The following is a 21,535-nucleotide window of genomic DNA, read 5'->3' as shown; positions in this document are numbered from 1 at the left end:
AAAACTGCAAGTAGAACTACCATGTGATCCAGCAATCCTGCTACCAGAAACTTATCCCAAGGAAAGGAAGTTAACATATTAAAGAAACATCTGCACCCCCATGTTCATTGCAGAACTATTCACAATAGCCAAGATATGGAATCAATCTAAGTGTCCAACAGATAAATGGGTCAAGTGTGGCATATATTGCTCTTCAGCCATAAGAATGAAATCCTGTCATTCACAGCAACATGGAACTGGAGGACATTATGTGAAATAAGTCGGGAACAAAGTTAACACCGCATGTTCTCACTTGTATGTGAAAGCTAAAAAAGTTGATCTGAGAAAAAAGTAGGACAATGCTAGAGGCTGGAAAGGGTAGCGGGGGCGGGGCAGGGAGAGACTTGTTAAAGGATACAGAATTACAGCTAGATAGGAATGAGGTTCTCATGCTCTATAGAGCACTGTAGGATGACTATCGTTAGCTATCTGGTTTCGAATAGCTAGGAGGCTATTGAATAATCCCAACACAGAAGAAGCGTTTGAGATGGCTATGCTAATTACCCTAATATGATCATTATAATTATGTATCAAAAGATGGCTATGCATCCCTTGGATATGCAGTTGTTTGCCAATTAATAAGATTTAAGAAGTAAAGCAAGTTTGAAAGAAATTAGCAGTTTTTATGCCTATCAAACTTATGCTGAACTTGCGGACTTTCTCGGAGTTTTCCATATAGTATTCCCACCTCAAGTATCCAGAAGTTGTCGGTTTTTCCTGACACACAGGCTCGTATCTGACCAGTTCTCACCTCCATGCCCATGCACACCTGGACTGTTTCTTTGAAAACAGAAAATAGCCTCATTCTGTCACCTAGGCTGGAGTACAATGGCATAATCTTGGCTCACTACAACCTCCACCTTCCAGATTCAGGCCATTCTCCTGCCTCAGCCTCCCAAGTGGCTGAGATTACAGGCACCCGCCACTACACCCGGCTAATTTTTTGTAATTTTAAAGTTATTTTTATTTTTATTTATTTATTTTTTTTAGTAGAGAAGGGGTTTCACCATGTTGGTCAGGCTAATCTCGAATTCCTGACCCTCAGGTGATCCACCTGCCTCGGCCTCCTAAAGTGCTGGGATTACAGGCGTGAGCCACCGCACCCGGCCCACACCTGGACTTCTACATAGTGCTTCTAATGGGTCTCTCTTCCCTACAACCTGTTTTCCACACAGAGCCAGTGAGATTCTTAAAATATAAGGCCTACCATTCAAAGTTCACCAATCCACTCCTATTTCAGTCAAAGCCAAGGACTTCAGCAAAAGCCAAGAAGTCCTTACAAAGGTTTGCAAAGCCTTGCCTTATTCTCTACTGTCATGACTTTATCCTACGCCTACTTCTACTTTTGAGGACTGGCTGCTTCATCCCCCAAGATTGAGGATCCTTAGTGTCATGGCCACATGGTCTCCACATGCTCATGACCTATTCATGGTGGCCAAGGTCTTAACCTTGAGTTTTGGATTTCCATGGACAGTCTTGTGCTCATTGTACTATACGGGAGCCCACATTTAAAGAGACTTCCTGTCATAGCCATGTTAGACGATTGGACAATGCCCTCCCTTAGTAAAGAACTTTATGGAATGATAGTTGATTGCACCTCAGTAAAAGGCAAGTTGGTCTTCACAAACCCCAAGCCATACCTGTGATCGTTTTCCAGAAACTTGATTGCAAAGATCATGTTTTACCTTCATTTTGACAATTTGTCTTTCATTCACACTTCAGGATGTCTTAAACTATCTTGTGCTCTACTAGGAAATATATTGATAGGTAAGGTAGAAGATTCCTCAGGCACCAAGTTCAAAACAAATCCTTGAATTTCATTTAGAAAGTAGTGAGAATAGACCAGGTGACTAGCATCTGCCTTCCTCAGGGTCAGTTCTCAGGTTAGGGTGCTACCACCCCCCTCAGCAGCACAGTTACTCAGGAAACAGAACACAGCTAAGACTGGCAGTGGCCGTGTAGGGGAGATGGGGAGGACTCAAAACTGCTGATGCCCCCCAAAATTGCCACCTTATGATGTGGAACGGGCATTTTCTTATGTTTTGAATGCAAGGAAAATTCCTAAGTCAGAGCCCACTTAGGAGGGAAGCTTCATTGGCTGAAAGCTCCAGTGTTTGAAGACCAGATGCAGGAAGCCTTCACCATAGGTATGTGGTCAGCCTCAAGCTGCCCAAAGCCACACCAAGTACGCGAACCCAGGCAGAGGCTGGAAAGGGAGAGGAACTCAGTGACCTGATAAATCAATGATTTCTGGGGTGAGGACAGAAGTCAGCTCTAGATCCAAGTAAGTGGAAAACACTTTCTGATCTAAATCTACAGTTATAGGACTGAGGTCCCCAGGAAGGCTGAGGAAAAAGGTGGTTTTATCTTGCAGCCAGAACTTTGTAATTGGGACCTGTTTAGTCACTGGATTCCAGGTTATAGAATGAAGTTGCAGAAGAAGTTTCAGATGTTTAGATGGCATAGCATCCCCCACCCCTATCCCCACTCACCCCATCCCCCCCATAGAAATACCCAGATCAGTGCCATGACCACTCCTTGTGCTATCCCAGCAAATATGTAAGAAGTCTGGTCATTATGACAGGTATCATGTTGACAAGAACACCTCATGTTTTATAATCAGACAGCAGGTATAACTGAAGAAATAAAACTTCAGGAATTCAAACTACCACTTCAAGATTCTGCTACCAAGCCATCAGCAGGGCTGAATTTAAAGACTGACATTCCCAAGTGCTGGCAGGTAGGCAGACCAATGACTCATACACTGAGCAAAGAAAGCAGCATTTGAGACAGTCTTGCTGTCACCCACACTGGAGTGGTGTGATCTTGGCTCACTGCCACCTCCACCTCCTGGGTTCAAGTGATTCTCCTGCCTCAGCCTCCTTAGTAGCTGGGATTACAGAGGTGCACCACCATGCCTGGCTAATTTTTGTATTTTTAGTAGAGACAGTTTCACCATGTTGGCCAGGCTGGTCTCAAACTCCCAACCTCAGGTGATCCATCCACCTCAGCCTCCCAAAGTGCTGGGATTACAGATGTGAGCCACCATACCCGGCCACATGTTCTTTTGAAAGGATGTTTGAAGTGGTCCTGAAGCCAATCATATGAAGCCTGTAACTCAGGGCTTTCACAGCAAGGTGTACACACAACAGAAGAGGAAAGGTGTAATTACCAGTTTCCACATCCAGTATTATGTGAGCGTTAACCATGACAGTCTGATACCACATGTGTTCTCAGAGCAGAGTAGCTCGGTGTATATTCATAGATTAGACAGCAACAGAAACAAGCAGGCAGCTGTATACAGTCTCAGAAGATACAAATATCTAAATGGAATCAGTAAAAAATATGGCCATGTTTGTTACACCTGTCACTGTTGATTTGTTTTACCTTTAGCACTAGTGACTGGCAAAGGCATGGAAAGGTGTCTAGTTTGCTAGTAAAATTCCATCTTTCTGGGTTTGTGAGTGTTCACTTTAACATTCCATCTTACGGCATTCAGTTAGTGAAATATCCAGAACGACCAAGTTCACAGGTTGCTCAACTTTCAAAATAGTCCAAATCATCAGGTCTGCCTCCCCATGCCCAGCACCTGGGGTCCTGCAGCCTGGGCTCTGGAGAAGACTGCAGACCTGGATCTCCCGCAAGGACTGTCACAATGAACTTGACATAAGTGCACCTGATTTTTAGGAAGTGAGGTAGAATTCCTAAGACTCCCAGATCTGCCCAAGTGTTTCCAAGCAGACTTAGCACCACATTTTTGTTTGTTGGCTTAAAGTAACTCCAGCATCTCAGTCTACTGGAAACTAGAGACTTGTCCACCGGTTATTTTTGCCAGAAACTGAGTGCGGATCTTTGGCAGTTTCACCATCTCAAGAAGCCATTTGCCCATTGAAAGGCAAGAGTAAACATCTCTTGCGTCATCCCCCACATAGCCAGCCAGTCACCTCTGATTGACAGTGTTGCTTGGGCTCAGTTCTCTTTGGGCACCCTGACTAACCAGAGGCAGAAACAAATGAGACCCCGGGCTCTATGGATCCAATTAGGTCTCAAACAGATGTTTTCAGTGTGTGGTTCAGTTTCATCAGATGTCCCTCCAAGCTGTAGCTCAGGAAGAGAATTTGTCTCGTCTTCAGATTCTCAAAGCCCTATTAAGTGCTGTAAGAACAGAAAATGCTATGCATGGCCTGACTTCTTCCTGCCTTCTAACAATGGCTGTGATCCTGCTGACATAGGGAAGTTGAGTTCAGCCAGAACCAACCGTTTTTGTGGACCCTGTGAGATCCTTGAATAGGGATGGGTAGGTGTTGGAGGATGTCGGATGGAGCTTAGAGCTGTACTATAGGTGCAGATGTAGAGAGGGGACCAGTGAAGTCATAGGGGTAGAGGTGCCGCCACCAACAACCCAAGCTGGGACAATGAGGACAAGCCAAGAAATAGCTGGCAAATGATATAAAATTAAGCTAAGCATGTGTGTGAACTACCAGACCAGACAATATTCATGCCAAACCCCTCCCCCTCAGACCCCATCCTCACAGCATGTCTAGGAGACTGGAATCCACTTGTTCAGGGGGGATTCAGACTACATGAGTTTAGTCCCATACATCAGTGTCTAATGAACAAACCATGTCAACTACTAGCAAGAGAATAGCAATCTGGATTGAGACACTGGTTTTGGGAGAAGATCAGGGCCTGTTAGGAGGTAAGATATATTTCCACGAAGGTAGCAGGGGATCCTGCAGAACAGATAGATGATCTTCTCCAGGGCAGAGATCACCCCAGGGAGCAGTGTGGACCCTAACATGCTTTCTACCACAGAGAATCCACCCTTGACGGACATGAGGGAAGTGCAACAGATGCTGGCAAGAATAGAGATGGTGTGGCCTGGCAGGATTCCTGGAGGTCCCAAGTATTCTGGGGTCTACGTGTTCATCCAACCCAGACAGCCAGCCCTTCAGGGCCCAGCTACAACATCTCCAGGCATATCATGATCTGATAGGCAGAAATCCCACATATGCAAGGAGGATGTAAATCTGAAAGGAATACAGAGGCCAGGCTGAGGGTGGAGAATCCAAGCCAGTACCAGGAAGGAGGGAGGCAGAAAAGCCTGGTATTGAGTGGAGACCTGTGTGGGCCCCCTGGGATCTCAGGCTGCATGTGACTTTCTCAGCTCATCAGGGGCTGGAAATTGGGGAGCGGAAGAAACCTCGGCCCCTCTGGAAGTCACAGAGCCCCACAGCCTCGTGACTTCAAAGCCTGGAGGATCCTGTGACTGTATGTAGTAGCAGGACTCACTTGAGTGTTGTCAGAGAGGATCATGAGAGCCCGTGCAGACAGAAATGGTCACCTTTTGTGTAAAGGAAAGGGAACCTATGACTTGAGGCATGAGTACAAGGCAACCACCTTGTTCTACCAGTTTTACCCCAAACCCTCAGCTACATAGAGGTCACTGGTGGGAGACTCATTTCTTCATTCTCCTGGTGTTTCTGACCACTTCAGATCAGGACAGAGTCCTCCAGGGCAAAAAGGCATTCCATCTGTGTGGAGATGGGGGGTCAGCCCTCTTTGGAAGACCCGAATCCCAGGGTATTGTCACAGGGACATTGGTGACCTTGTGTCCCCCTTTCACTGCCACAAGGCTTTAAGATTTGAGTATCTATATACACCTCTTTTGGCTTGTGTTGTCCATAATTTCACATTATCAATCCCCTGTCTCTATCAAAAAGACCCCTGAAAGCCAGCAACGAGCCGCAAAAAGATTAGCATCTGTGCTGTTACCAAAGCAAGCAGGCATGAATTGAGAGTGGCACGATGCAGCAGAGCTCCCAGGAAGAACCTTCTCTCTCACCCCCTGCAGTAATGAGGGGCTGCCCACTTCTCGCTCAAGCCTGCGAGAAGGGCGCCGATTTCCACACTTCCCTCCTGTGCTAACGAGGCACCCAGCAGCCCCCATACACTCTGGTGCTGAGCAGACCCTGGGTGGCGTTTCTATCTGGGTGAGGAGGGAGATTGGTCAGCTGTACCATGGGAGTTTATGTTCAGATGCACAGCACTTTCACAGGCCACTGGTCAAGGGTCAATTAGGTTAACAGGTGGACTGCATGCAAAGACAGAAGCTATTAGTAAAACTCAGTTTTATAATATTCATCCTAGGTTTACCCACGGTACCAAGATCCAGAAAACGTTTCAATTTAAATAAGAGGCAACCAGATGTGAGCACTGAGGAGACACTAATATCAGGATTAAAGGATTTAGAAAATAATCCAACAAGCAATTGTGAACACTTCAAACAAGTGGATTATTAAAAAAATAAACAAAATGGAAATTTCAGGATTGAGTTATACATGTAAGGTTTAAAACTCCCTGGACGCGCAAGGTAGCAGGAAGGGGATGATAGGAGAAAAATCAAGGAATTTGAAGGTATGTTACTGAAAGTGACAAGATCTAGAGAGAAAACAGACTAGCAGAACCATGGGACCAGGACCCATTCCCGAATGATCGGTGTGCTCCCAACTCCAGAAACAGGAAATTGGGCCAGCCTTAGGGATTCTAGGTTGTTGTCAGTATTATTTCCACAATAAATTCAGGCCTCCCAGAGATATTTGGGGGAGCAGGCCACCTGGAAGACTTCCTTCAGGACACTCCATGAGACTGGTCAAGGTCAGGGAGAAAAATCTCAGGGGATACAATGTCTGCAAGGAGCTCTGGCATCCTATAGAAGCTTTGTAATGCCAAAGCTTTGAAGTAGATGGACCCAAATGGACCTCCTAGCCATGGTCCTGCCTCTACTCTGAGGGAGATTGGAGAAGTGCCAGGCAGAATAGCCACCTCCTTGGAAGCTGAGGGAGTCAGGGGAGACCTCCAGAGGTCGACCGGATCACTAACATCTCCAGGCTGCTTGTTCCAAGCAGCTCTTGCTCATGCAGTCAATTCCCCTGGGTAATGAGAACAGTTTTATTACCCCAGGCCAGAACACACCATTGCTGGGGACATGTCATTCTTTCTGGCCAGAGCTCTGTCCTGCTGGCTTCTTAACACAGACAAAGCATCCTGCCTTTGGTATCAGGCATGTGCTTCAGACATCTGGACCTTGTCAGGACAGCCTATTAAGAATGAGGGGTGAGCTGCTGCTTTTGCACTAGATGTTGAGACATTTCTTGGTAGGCTCTGAGAATTGGAGGGCATCTAACACTTGGGGAGTCCACTCAGATCCACTAACCAGGTTATTCTTATAACTGCCATTGTGGGTTTGACACAGCAAGAGAAAAGTTTTGCTATGTCCAGACTGAGAGATGTGGAGCTGCCATGCCTCAAGTCCTGTGTCTCAGCAGGTATGCTAGTGGGAGCCTGTGGCAGAGGCTACGTGCAGTTACTGGAAAGCCCAGATTGAATGACAACATGGGTTCCAGGAGATGGCTGAGCTGTGCTTATTTCTGCCAGTAAGTGCTCTACATTTAAAAAGTAACTCCTGGTTTCTTTCAGGGTCTTGGTAGCAATAAACACCTAAAAAGACTATCAGATGCTGAAGAGTCCCAGTGGCTGAACTTTGACCAATGAGCTGGATGCCACCCGATATACCAGGCAGGCCAAAAAGCAGTGTATTGCACAGTAAAATGCCAATACAGTACAGAGCCGGCTCAGGTCTGGAAGGCTCCAGGAGACTTCAGCAGGAAGTTCAGGCATCCACGGTGCCTGCTCCCAACACTGAGCTTCACCCCCACCCTCAACTCATGCCACACACAGCTCTGATGTGAAAGGGGGTATATATCCTGCAAGACAATATTGCTTTAGGTTTATTCATTTCATATGCACACACTGTTTGTGCCTAGGGGTAGCTATAACTCTGATCTGTTTGGGGGAATGACAGAGCATCATCCGTTTTCTAAAGATGAGTCACTGTTAGGCATCTTTCCTTCCATGTACCCTGGTTTGCTTGTGAACCACTACTTAAGGCCCAAGATGATAGGTTTATAGCATCAAAACAAGAGGCCAGGAAAGGTAATTTTGTATCCTCAGTGATATCCTACCAACAGGATGTTGCCCAATGGCACAGGCACCTGGGTCTTGTTCCCAACCAAATATCAGGTCTTGAGCCCAAGTATCCAGACTGGGATCCTACGGGGAATTCCCAGTTGGGATGTCACAACCTCTGCAGTGACAGAATTGGCAGTCAGCCATGGCTTCCCTATCTATAGTTTTGTATTAGGGGATGGCGACTTTGTAGGCATCAGTGAGAAGCTACAGTTTGAGACATCAGAGTCTGCCTTCATTATTCCCAACAGGGCCTCCATGACAATGAGGCTGTTTGATGCCATCATCTCCCCTATATAGTAACTTGGGCCGAGCTACCTAAGGCTCTTTAGTATGGGAGGAAAAGAAGACACTCATCCTGGAAACACTACCTTAAGTATTATCCAGAAACTTAAGGCATCTGTCCTTCATTGCAGCCACATCGCTGCAGTGATCAATAGCCACAATATAGGTGTAGCTCCACAGCATTGAGGCATCAGAGGAGATCTGACAGGAAACACGTGGCCCCTTGAACTCAGTGATTCAAGGAGGGACCATTGCAGAATGGGAACCTCCTTTGGCAACACCCTCGAAGATACACCCAGAAACAATACTTTGCATCCTTCAATCCAAGTTGACAGGATGTGAGCCTGTCAGGCCCACAAGAAAATGCGGCCCAGGGGACTTTGATCCTGAGCAGGAGAGCTCAGACTTTAGTGGGAATCAGAATCTTCTGGAGGAGCTTGTTAAGGCACTGGTTGCTAGGTTACCCCCAGGAATTTCTGCTTTCATAGTTGGGGGTGGGTAGGAGAAACAACTCATATTTCCAGTGAGTTTCCAGGTAATTGATGGTCCAGGAAACACACTGAGGACCGCTGGCATACAGGTTAGCAATCCCAAAGAACAGGAGCTTTTCCCAGACTTGGGGTGTTACAGATGCTTGGAGATGGATTCTGGGACACAGACAACCACCTTGGCACTGCAGCCACCTTCAGTTGAACACAGGCAGCTCAAGATGACCTTTGATGGTGGCAGAGTCATGCACACTCTGCTCTTTGTTCCTCTGTCTCATGTGGAGCTTCTCATTGTCCAAACAATGAGAGGCTGTGATGGTTAATACTGTCAACTTGATTGAAGGATGCAAAGTATTGTTTCTGGGTGTGTCTGAGGGTGTTGCCAAAGGAGATTAAACATTTCAGTCAGTAGGCTGGGAGAGGCAGACCCACCCTCAACCTGGGTGGGCACCATCTAATCAGCTACCAGCATGGCTAGGATGAAAGCAGGCAGAGGAACGTGGAAGGACTAGACAGGCTGAGTCCTCCAAGCCTTCTCCTGTGCTGGATGCTTCCTGCCCTCGAACATCTGACTCCAAGTTCTTCAGTTTTGGACTCTTGGATTATATACACCGGTGGCTTGCCAGGGGCTCTGAAGCCTTGGGCTACAGACTGAAGGCTGCGTTGTTAGCTTCCCCAGTTTTGAGGTTTTGAGGTTTTGGGACTCAGACTGACATCCTTGCTCCTCAGCTTGCAGCAGATGGCCTATCGTGGGACTTTACCTTGTGATCATAGGAGTCAGTTCTAATCAACTTCCCATTATATATACACATTTATCCTATTAATCCTGTCCCTCTACAGAACCCTAATAGAGAGGTCAAAGAACATGGAAGAGTGAGGAAGTCAGTCTTTCGGGACTGCAAGTGTCTGTGGTGGGGGGCATGGAGACAGGAGGCAAAGGAAAGCTACCTGCCTGAGGAGATTGATCTCAGGGGTGGTTTCCAGCTACCAGTTTTAGATGAGCTGCTGCCCTCTGTGTTCAAGTTCCCACACTTGTTCTCCATCTCATAGAAAGCCTCATATTCCTGGTGCAAGATCTCTGTACCAGGAGGGTTGGTCCCCAAGGGAGGTCTCCATCCCTCACGGTAGCTTCAGGAAGTAGGAGCGAGTGGTTCTAGGGCATTTTCCCCTGGCTCACTTTAGGGGCTCTCACACAGCTTAGGCCTTGTAGCTACTATAGTCCCCAGAGTCTAGTCTGCTGGACTGGACTTCAGCTGGTGCTGACCATAAGACAAACCCCACCTGCTACCCCTTGTCAAGGGCTCTTGAACTTGAAGGCCTTCACTCACATGATGTATGTTGACGTTTGTCAGGCTGCTAAGGCAGGGTTACTGTGTCGTCACAAAGGCTGTGCTTGAACCCATACCTACACCCTGGTGACAATCCAGAGGGTAAGAAATACTGTTTGCTTCCCGGAAGGGTCTATGGACTTGCCCAGGCTGAAGTTCAAGAACCTCATCTTTTGAATCTGACCACCCCAATTCCTTTCTGTGTCCTCAAAAGGTGGGCCACGATATATTACTAGTTTATTCCTGTCTTAAGGCCTCTGGAGCTTCCCTTAGTGTCCCAAGTTCACTCACACAGGCTTTTAAAAAAGTAGATTCACCATATGAGCTATAAGCAGCAGCATGGTAACGTATGTGGCTTTTATTTTCTTGTGGCTGTGGATTTAAATCCAGTTCTGTGGTTTCAAACTTTTGCATGTTCAACAATCTCTGGTCTGATTTGAACTGAGATCTACGAAAGCTGGTAAAGACTGGACTAAACCCATGGGCTTGCACACCAGACTCTGGAAGACGTGTCCAGATTGCTCTGTGCTGCAGCACAGAGCACTTTTCCTGAGAGACAACAGCAGCACCATCACCAGCAGGGTGGGGGGCTAGAGAAGGTGTGGGAGCAGCTCCAGGATGAGGGCCCCCAGGTCAGTGGTCAGTGGCCAGCTGCTGTAGGAGCAGAGGCAGCACGAGACGCAGGAGGGGCTGGTCCTGAGACTCTAGAGAAGAATCCTGCTGCTGCGGACCTAAGTCCCATTTCATGATTTCAGACTTCTGCCTGTTCAACAGTGTCTGGCTAGATTTGAATCCTAACCATGTGGGCGACAGATCTGTTGAATCTGTGCACAGGCAATAGGACTCAATCAACCAGCTTGAACCTGAAAGGAGTTCAAGGAGCTTCCTGCCGGACTTGTGTGCATGCTGTGTGGGGATACATCATCCGAGGAGGCCCCCTCGATGTCCCTCAGGTGAGGTGGGGGCTGGTAGGGGGCTTCTCTTTAGATTTCAGCCTTTGACTTAGGTTCAGATTATCATTCGATTGAAAGACGAATTTGATCCTCTCATGTCAACTTGGAACATAGGCAGCTTTAGACTCCCACCCCAGGGCACACCCAGAGCCCAGCTTCACCCTAAACAGGAGTTGGATCTTGAGGTGAACTGAAAGGCCACATGCCATTTAGTTTGATGTTGACTGCCCGATGTTGCTGCTCTGAAGCCCCAGGAACAGAGACTAGCCCAGCTGCAACACCAGAGTGGATGGGCCTTTGTCCTATGGTCAAGGACATTTTTCACTAAGTGTGGTTACTAACACCGAGTTTCCCCTTCAATTTTTCCCGAGTTTTCTTTGGGATCAGAGAATATGGCAAGTTCTACAACCCCACCTCCCAGGCAGTCTGCTACCTCCCCTCCCAAGGATATACAATCTCCCCCAGGACACAGACCTTCAGAGTCCCTCTAGTTCTCTCAGCTCAGCCTTCCTGGAGTCCTTCTTGCCAGTGCCACCTGTCACCATGAAGCCACACTCCATAAGTACATTTCTGTAGTCTCTGGAGAACCGTGTCAATTTCTGGGTCTGTATGCACCAAGTCTTGTTTCTGAAACTCAAGATCTAACCATCTCGGAAATTCTAAGGCCTTCACCATGCTGTTAGCTCTGAATTGTCATTAAGGAGCTAAGAGGCACAATCCCCGAGAGCTTGCCAAAGATACCAATGGTTCTTTCAAATAGGACCTTCCCAAGTAAGATGCTAGAATGTAGAAGACACAGTAATACCATAACCCTCTCAGAGCAAACACACAGGGTGGGGTCAAAGGCCAAGTATGACACAATAAGGCTCACAGGAGGCTTTCCCAGATTAGACCCATGACTGGGAGGGGTTCTAAGCTCAGGATCCCGATTTGAGTCCTATGATTGATTCTAGCATAAAAACACTCTGGTTATCTTTTGGGTTCAGCATTCTGCTCAACTGAAAGTTAGCCTCATAGCAACTTTGTCTCCAGTATTGTTTTCCTTCATTTGGAGTTAGGGAGGACAGTGTTGGTATTTAACAGGACTTGAATACCTAAGCCCTGTTAGAAGTGAGGAAAGGAGAAACCCTAAATGCATGTTGTGGACCAGCTCAAATGAGGAATTCTGGCTTAAGAACCATCCTTTCTAGATAAGTTGCCCATTTCTAGATTCTTATCTTCAGCACCTATTGTACTTTAAACAGGGCAAATCAGAGTTCAAGTCAGCTGGCTTTAAAAACGGTCAGGTAAGCAGAAAAGTCACATTTTTATGATGACTAAGAACAAATGTGTGAATAAAATGGGTCTAGAGCTCCAAGGTCTACTCTAACCACAGAAGTCAGACAAGAAAGGTGGAAAACAATTCTATGAAGTGTCGTACCCAAGAGTAGGAATCAGACAACCGTTAAGACGCCTGGACCCTTATCACCTAGGACACACATCTGGTTTTGAGAATTTGACAACTCTGCCAAAAGGAAGCCCAGAGTCCCAAACTCCTGGAAGCTCCCAGGATTCAGGAAAAGAAACTTGGCTGCTCCTCAAGGGCATGGCATCTGCTCATGGCCAGCCTTTTCTATAGTATTTCTTCCCACGTTCCCAATGTCACAGGAATGAGAGAACTTTCTCCATCTTCTTAACCACTTTTGCATGTATGCTCCAACTGCTGGGTCATCCATCCCTCATTCCTGGACTCCCCGTTTGCACCTCTCCTCCCTCTCAGTACTGTCACAATTAGGTCAACACATATGTTGATGTGGCCAGAGGAGTCGGCCTCATTATCCCGACTTTACTCCCAAAACCTTTCCTTCCATTCCACACAAGAGCCCAAGTCAATTCCCATAGTTACCGGTAGGTCCCCATCTTGACCTTTTAGATGAACTACCCTTCAAGTTTTGACTTCACTCAGCCAGTGAGTGTCGTTCCACACCACACTTAACCCTTGGGTCACAGTGAGGACCCTCATTAGGGGTGAAGGCTGATTTTCACTATTATAGCCAATTACCACTCCCCAACCCACCTCTCCCTCCTCAACTCAGGAAGGATGGCCCTAACTATTGCTATTTGCTTGAAGATTCAACCATTTCCTTCTCTCCATTACTTTTAGTTGGCATAAGAAATTCATTCTTTACTGCTGTCTGGAGTGGAATTTGTATACAGTTTGAAATAGAATTTTAAGAGCCAGCAAAACAACAGTTTGACTATTTCCTTTTATGCATGTCAAACTTATACCTATAACTTTCTCCCAAAACTTCTCCCATACAAGCTTCCTTCTTCAAGTATACAGAAGTTTCCACCCTTCGACATGGGCTCAGATCTGACCAGTTGTCACCTCCACATCCACACACACCTGAACTAAGCTGTCACTTTATACCTTGACTTTGTGCATGATGCTCCCAAGTGGTTTCTCTTCCCCTGCAAGCCGTTTTCCATGCAGAGCCAATGAGATCCTTAAAATAAGGTCTACCATTCAAAGTTCACCAATACATTTCCATTTCATTCAAAGTAGAAGACAAAGTTCTTACGAAGGTTTATGAGGCCTTGCCATCCCCCCATTCTTTGGCCTCAACACGACACCTACTTTGGTATCTATGCAGTCTTATCTCTGTTCTCTAGGATATAACCTGCTGGCTGGCAGGGTCATGCTTGTTCTGCTAGCCACACTACAGCTGCAGATATTTCAATATTTAGACTAGCATCCATATGCTGTAGGTCAACATCACCTCATTCAGTTATATGTTCAGCAGAATTCTATTACACATAGAATTCAGTTCAGTGAATAACTTACTGTCCAGATAAAGAAAAAAGTAGGTCAAAGGGAGACACTGGTAGCTTTAATTTGCTCATTTACTGAGCAGCATGTTTCTGTGGTACAGCATCACATCTAGGAAGTAACCCATCCCAGTGTGACTATAGGAGCATTGAGCCGAGATCCACAAACCACACCAGAACCAGCTTGGGGAGGTAGGCAGAGACACATACTCCCAGTGTTATCAGGAGTCCCTGGCTCCTGGCTCCCCAGAGACAAGCCTGTGGAAGGTTCTAGCTCCTCAGGCTTCCTGGAGCTCCAGTCCTAGCACCTAGAACAGGAGTCGTTTCTTGGCACAGGGGTTGGCCACTAGGCTTAGGAGGCGGCTTTGAGTGTGGTATCTTCTGTGCGGTGCCCACTCTCCAGGACCGAGATGGCACCAACAGGCTTGGAGCCAGGGTCTTGTCCCATTTCGCTGGGGCTCCTTTACCAGGCCAAGTTCCCATGAGATGCACTGGTGCACCCATCTCTGCACTTCCAGCCCATTTCCTGGGGACAGACTGTGGCCCAAGTGATCTGCAGCTTTATGAGACTGTTATTGTTCATTTCTGTAGCTCTCTGCCCTGGCTTTCTTAAGAAGCACACAGCTTCAGGTAACCAGAGAGCCACAAATGCAGTTTCCTTGCCCGTGTAGAACACGAGGGATCAGAGTTCTGCTCAGGAGATAGGGGCAAGATTAGAAGTCATTTTGGTGTTCTTCCCTAGTAACAAAGTTACACTGCAACCCAATATGTTAGAGCATCAACCAAGGAGTCCTTTGCTTTCCATCTCAACATGCTTTGCATCCTTGTCCTACCAGGTTGGGAAGGACATGAGAACAGGGTTTGCCATTACCTTGTTCTTCGGGGAGCAATCCTTGTTCTATCTCTGGTGTTCTTAGTGAGCGACTGTCATCCCCTGATGCCTTCACACTCACTTTTTTATCCTTAGAGGGCCTGGGGAGATGCTCAGGCAGGGGTGCTGCCACCACCCTTGGCAAGTTACCCTGGAAGCAGGTGACATGGCCAACACCAGCAGCAGCTGTGTAGAGGAGCCTGGGGGGACCCCTGAAATTCCTGCTGATGCTCTGCAAGTGTTACCTTATGGGGAATGAGGATTTTTCTTAGGGATTGTCTTAAAAAGTCAGAGCCCACCTTAAAGAAGGGAGCCTCGTCTGCCAGTTGCTTCCACTCTAGAAGAATGGATGGTGGAAGACTTCCAACCTAGCTGTGTGGTCAGCCTCAAGGTGCCCAAGGCCACACCAAGCATGTGAAACCACACAGAGTGGGAAGAGGGCCACTCAGTGACCCGGCAAACAAATATGGCTTCCTGGGAAAGGACAAAAATTTGCTCTAGATCCAAGTGAGTGAAGGACCCCCATTGTAACTCAGGTCTACAGTTATAGGACTGAGACCTACGGGAATAGGGAAGAACCAACTCACAGCATTTTTGGAGCTGGGGGAAGACGTTCTTCCATCTTGCAACCAGAACAGAAGTCTTTGTTTACCCATTTACCCGCTGGGTCCCAGGTTCTAGAAGGGAGAGGGCCACCATTCCCTATGTGCCCCATCCCTCATAAGTGATTGTTGCCATAGTGACCACTCCTTGTACTGTCCTAGCAAACAAAGTGGCAGAATGTATTGGCCAGTGCAAAAGTAGTTGGTTTTTCGCATTAAGAGTAATGTCAAAACCCGTGATTACTTTTGCAGCAATTTAATAAGTCTGATCATATTTGTCTCATGTTGACAATACTGTGCATATTTGTTATGCAGCAGGATAATTATAACTTAATACATTTAGTCATTCAGAAGGCTACTATGAGAAACTGCTCCGAGCCACCAGCAGGGCTGATGTTAGTGACTGAATTATGAAGCACTGAATAGGAACAGCAATTACAACTCTCATACCAGGAACATAGTATGACATTCTGGATGACTGCTTCATGTGTGCCCCAAAGCCAACTGTGGTCCATGACCCAGAGATTTCACTGCAAAGCATATACACAGCAGGACAGCATATGTATATGCACTAGAGTTCACATCCAGTGTTTTGACAGCACCAGTTGTTAATAGTCAAAGCTACCACCCGAGTATAGTTCAACAGTAGGATGGATAAGCTGGAGTACATGCAGATAAAATACTAAATAGGGAGAAACTGCTACATACAACATGCATAAGTCATGAGTTAATAGAAATATACACAGAATGAGGTACAGATGAGAGTCACTTGTCATTGTCATTATGTCTGGCGATAGCAACTTGAAGAGAAAGCATGTAGTTTGCGGGTAGAACTCATTTTCCTGGGTCGTGGTTTCGTGGATATGTCCATTTTCACATTCCTTCAATCTACCCTTCTCTTAGTGAAATAAAGGACAGGCTGGTGAATTTTCCAGACAGTCCAAGTTGGCAAGTCTGCCCCATTCTCGGCAGTTGGAGTTGTTAAGGCTAGGTCCTAGAGACCGGCTGCAGATTCCCCTGAAACCCCCTTGATCACCAGAGCGCATGACTCGACTTGGCCTGCTTCCAGGAAGTGTGGTAGAATTCCTGAATCTCCCAGAGTGACTGTATTGAGGACTACATTACAGAATGAGGGTGCCACCCGAGAGGAGGCAGAGCCATTAGCCATCTTGGGGTTTAGGGCTTCATAGCTATCAGAGGATGCCAAGATAATTGTTTTCCAACACAAGATCCTGGATTCTACTCCAGTCTGACCCCTCACTGGTTTCTGCAAGGCTTCCTTTGAGTGCCCCCCAGCTTTTCATTAAAGTACACATACTATTAAAAAGCTGGTAGATCTAACTTTTGCCATCCCAATCAATCACATATACCAGTGTAACTTGCCAAGCTTGCACAGGCTAAGTTCCTACACTGGGCCTTGCTCCCCCCCCCACCCAGTCCCCGTGGTCTGGGGAGAGGCTTAGGGCAGGCTGATGTGCTGTGGATCCTGCTCTTCTCACTGTGTTGAGAGCCATACAAGGCTTGGTCTGACCCCTTGGAACATGATGATCCCTTACTCAGGGCCGCCTCAGTCATCAGGCAGATTTCAGATCTGATGAAAAGGGTGGTGGGGTTGGGGCCTGAAGGGGATAATGCCCTGGAGTGGCCACTGCACCCAAGAGGGACTCACAGCAGTGCAGCATTGCTGATTAAAGCCCAACAGGAAGGGGTCACCATCTTGCCCCTCAGCCCCTCCTTGCCATTAGGCTCTGCATAGTTGCTCAAGTCCAGGCATCAATAAGTCAATGGAACAAAGGGAAACTAAAAAGTAATGTCTTACTCTCATTCTAAACAGCAGAGTGAAATGGGGGAATCGCAGAGATGCAGATGGTGTAGGGGAGTTGAACTCCATTTGAAACACCTATGAGACCCCCAGTAGGGGCAGGCAGCAGGTATTGGAGGATGCCTGTGGAAGGTTAGAAGCTCTACTAAAGGTGCAGACAGGAAGAGGGAACAGGAGCACAGGTATCAGGTGAAGCCATGGGGGTACAGGTGTCCCCAAAGCACAGCCTCAGCTGTGGGACCAGCCAAGAACAGCTCACAGAGGAGACAAGATAACCAGGAGCATGTGGACCACCAGACCCTGGAATGTTCAGACCCGAGTCTCCTCAGACCACATCCTCATGGCAGAGAGACTTAGAATCTACTTTCCTCAGGAGGCGTTCAGAGGAACTACGAGTTTTCAGATCCCGGCAGGGCAGAGAGATCCGATGAGCACTCCATGTCACCGCTAATAGTACCGAAAACGACCCCTTGCTGAGGTCCTGGGCCCTGGAAGATCAGGGCCTGTCAGGAGGTAGAGTTCCCAGAGAGAGGCAAGGGATGTGCAGAACACAGAGAAGATGCCTTTCTCCAGGACGGAGAGTGCCCCGAGAGCAATGTGGACCCCAACATACCTTCCACGGAGACGCCCTGGAGGGTCCATGAGGGAAGAGCAAGTGATGCTGGCCAAAGGAGAGGCGGTGTGGCCTGGCAGGGTTTCAGACGCTCCCAGGTGTGGGGACAGGTGCTGATGTGTTCACCTGCTTGAGGGGCCCAGACATGGGAAAACTTCCCTGAATACCGTGACATGTGTAACCTGGAACCTCATTGACAACATCAGGCCATTTCCCCTAGGCCGATGGGGAGCCTTCAGGCAAGAGGCAGGAAGGAGCTGAGTCTTCAAGCACTAACATCTCTCTGGGTCTTTTGGGTCTCAAGCTGAGAGTCTTGAGTCCTCATCCCCTGATGCCCTGGGGCTAGAAACCGCAGCTCCTGCTAGAGCCACTCTCAGGACCTTTGTGGGCTGAGACCAAGCCTTGTGGATCCTGACAGCATTTGTCAGAGACTCATCCAAGTTCCACCTCTGGAGGTGTTGAGGATCATGCAAGGCAGGGGTACCCCTCCTTTTGTGTGAGGGGATGATCTAGGACTCAAGGCTTGGGCACGAGGCTGCAGGCCTGTATCTGCCACGGGTTTTACTCCCAAGTCATCAGCACAGACAGGTGACTCCTGGAAGTGCTATCTTCAATACCCCTGGGTCTGATTGTTTTAGATCAGGACCCAGGCCTCAGTCCTGGAAGGGGGAAAGCGTTGTATTAAGTGACATGGGGTCAGCATCATTTGCAAAGACAAAGCTACTGGATCATAGTAGGAATGAGACCTTCTCCTCCACTCACAACCATGGGATTTAAGACTCTTGAGATGAATAGATGCAAAGACCAATTTTGCCTTCAAGTGGTCTAATAATTTAAGTCAATATTGGCCACCCCTTTTCCCCCCCAAAAAAAAATATGATTCCTGATGGAAACCCCAAGCTATACTTTTGTTATGCTGGGGAGAGGAGTCAGAACTGGCAGATCCACTTTTTCTTTTAAAAGTTCTCAGTCTTACTCCAAAACCCCTGGGTTTTTAGAGATTACTGTTAATACAAAGCTCTAGAGACAGTAAATTTGACCACGTTAGCCTGGTCACTTTCCTGGGAGTTCTCTTCCGTTGGTATCCACTGACTCAATTCGCTGGAATAAGAATAAGTTTGATGAACTTGTTTATACTCCAAACCATTTGGCCCATAAGCAGTTTGGTTTTGCGACGGTCTTAAGAACTGGGTGCTTTAATCTCAATTCGCAGCTCTCAGGGGGGCTCCAGAAGTCAGGAATCTGAGGGGGGGGACTGAACAAAGATGGTTTTCAGTGTTTTTATTCACTGCCCATCCCAAAGGTGTACCCCAATACTACATAGGAAGATGCACCCATGAGAGCCTTAGTTTTCAAGGCTGTCTTGTGAGCACACCAGAGATCTACTGGGGAGATCACTCTTGATCCCTTGAAAGTGATGCTTCCAGGGAGGGCACCATCATGTTATTGCCAATGTCGGTAATCTTGTCACTAGAGAAGACAAGCTGAGGTACCACCTTCCGGTTCAGGTGACAAGTGTGCTTCCTGGTTGGAGGAAAGAATCAGGAGATACTAGTCTACGATTTAGGTCAAGAGCTGATAGCTCTTTTGGCAGCCCACCTTACAAGTGGGAGACAGACCACCTATCTGGCATGTTTATAGTAGATAGCCACACCAGGCGCCTGCAGCTTGTTTCATAGAAGCTACAAGCAGAGAAATGTTTCAGTGACCCCCTACCTGCAGGCACAACCAGAACGGATGAGGCCATCAGACCCGTTCCTAACTCCACTAGGAAGTTCCTAGTCATGGTTTTGAAGCTTATGCGACTGCGATTCTGTGGTTCTTGTTCTATGCAGAGTAATCTCACATTAACTTCAAGTTTGCTGGAGTAAAGCAAGTAAGGAGGAGCACTGGAGTCGAGGATCTCTAGGCCCCTACCTGTGCCCCGGGTCTCCCACATTTTGCAGTTTTATACCAGCCATAACATTTGCACACAAAGGGTGCGTGACATTTGGGCAGCACCTGGATATGCCACTTCACTACAAGGAAGAAGTGAGATGCTGATCCAGCCACAGGAATGCTCAGCTGGATGCCATGTCATCCAAGACCCAGGTTAAATGCCCATGAGGATCCTGTCATCCTAACCCTGTCACTTTGAGATTCACAGCTGGTATACGCGTTTCACATGGCCTGGTTTCAGGACTTATCAGGATTTTGTGCCACAGAAAGACAGGCCATTGGTCCAGGCCCAGATATCCTGGCGTTCCGTCTCTAGCTCGGCAAGGCAACACTCTGGATTGAGCTTGTTGTTTACTTCAAGGCAGTTACCTTCCCGGGCTAGGTGCCAAGCATCGAAGTGCTATTAACCTGAAGTTCCGTTTCCTTAGTCAACTTCTATGATTTTATACCAGTGTTATGTTTAGCTGTGAACACTACAGGAATACTTGTTCTTGGATCAAAAATATGGGAAAGATCCCACCCACCCAAGGACAGCGAGTGTAGAAGGTGAAGGCCAGCTATCACCTTGCATGTGTTATGAACCCCAGTCAGCTTCATTGGGCAGGGAACGAGGCAGCAGGATATGGCTGCCTGTCACAGCCACCCAGGTTCCACATGGCTCTCCAAAGTGGAGTTTAGGACCAGCAAGCAGAAACTTGGAAGCTCCAGGTTCGGTGGTCTCCTTTAGACTTCAGTTAGCTTCACAATCCTCTGACTACACACAGATGGGGCAAGGATACCCATATTTGGAAGCTTCAGCACAAACCCTTGCTGCCTTCTGATGGGCCCCCTTCTTACGGGGCTAACTCCCTACAACCAGCAGCTGGCAACCTCTTTGCAGACCAATGACTCACACTTCTCTCATGCATCTTACTCCCAAAGCCCATGGCTAATGTTTGGTAGGTAGTCCAATTTTCGGTAGTTCTTGTGAGCTTAATACAACTTTTACAAGTGAAATCCATACTAGCTGCTGGGCTAGGCTCAGGGTCATAAAGGCACGAAGCAGCAACTCTGAAGGGTTGGAGAATGTCTTAGAATAGCCTCCCCAAATCCTTTAAGTCAACACCAAAACCAGATGTGGGGCATGGGTCAGGAGAAAGTAAAGCAGTTCGGCCTGAACTCTAGGTAAACCCAAACCCACGGTGATCCAAGCCAATTCTAAGGGGGCCTACTTGAAGTGCAAGGATTGCTCAGTGTAGTCCATTTAGCTCCTGCCTGGACCTTAATTTTGGAGAATAAGATCCTCCCAAGCAGCATGGTTTAGGCATGTTTTGTTCTCCTAATGTCCAACATCAAAGTGATTCCCAACTCGGGAGCAACAGCTGCCCCTAGAAGAGTGGATTCTAGTTAAGGGCAGAGACTGCTGTTATGTTGCCCTTAAAGCTGTGTACCTCCCAGCTCTGATCCTTGTCACTCAAGACTCTTGAAAGCCCTTAATCAAGATACTCTAAATATTCTTGTAAGTCTGACAAGACCTACTGTTTAGATGACCGAGGTGTTTAAGAACAATTCTTACATCCTCAAGAGTCCCTCACTAAGGGAGGGGGCACAGAAGGCTCATGGAGATGGTAGCCTCAGGAGTTTCTCCCCACCTGAACCCACAGGTGCAGGCTTTTAAACCAGGAGTTACAAGCTTTGTCTCCCAGGAACTGCAATGAGTGTCCTCAGAACCCAGCACCTCCAAATTCAAACACAGGAACATCCAGAGCAACCAGGATGGC

General features: G+C 47.4%; 1 long non-coding RNA gene across 1 annotated transcript in view; it reads left to right on the top strand.

Moving 5' to 3' along the window:
- Positions 1-9,211, top strand: part of LOC110744024 — a 43,852-nt gene extending 34,641 nt beyond the window's left edge. Inside the window, exon 3 of the long non-coding RNA XR_002524052.2 lies at positions 6,190-9,211. This is a non-coding gene — a long non-coding RNA (uncharacterized LOC110744024). The remainder of the gene's footprint in view (positions 1-6,189) is intronic.
- Positions 9,212-21,535: the final 12,324 nt, after the last annotated feature.

The sequence above is a fragment of the Papio anubis genome, chromosome 8 (genome assembly GCF_008728515.1).
Source record: "Papio anubis isolate 15944 chromosome 8, Panubis1.0, whole genome shotgun sequence".
Lineage (NCBI taxonomy): Eukaryota > Metazoa > Chordata > Mammalia > Primates > Cercopithecidae > Papio > Papio anubis.
Note: the sequence above shows the minus strand (reverse complement) of the source record. Positions and strands in the feature narration are given on the sequence as shown.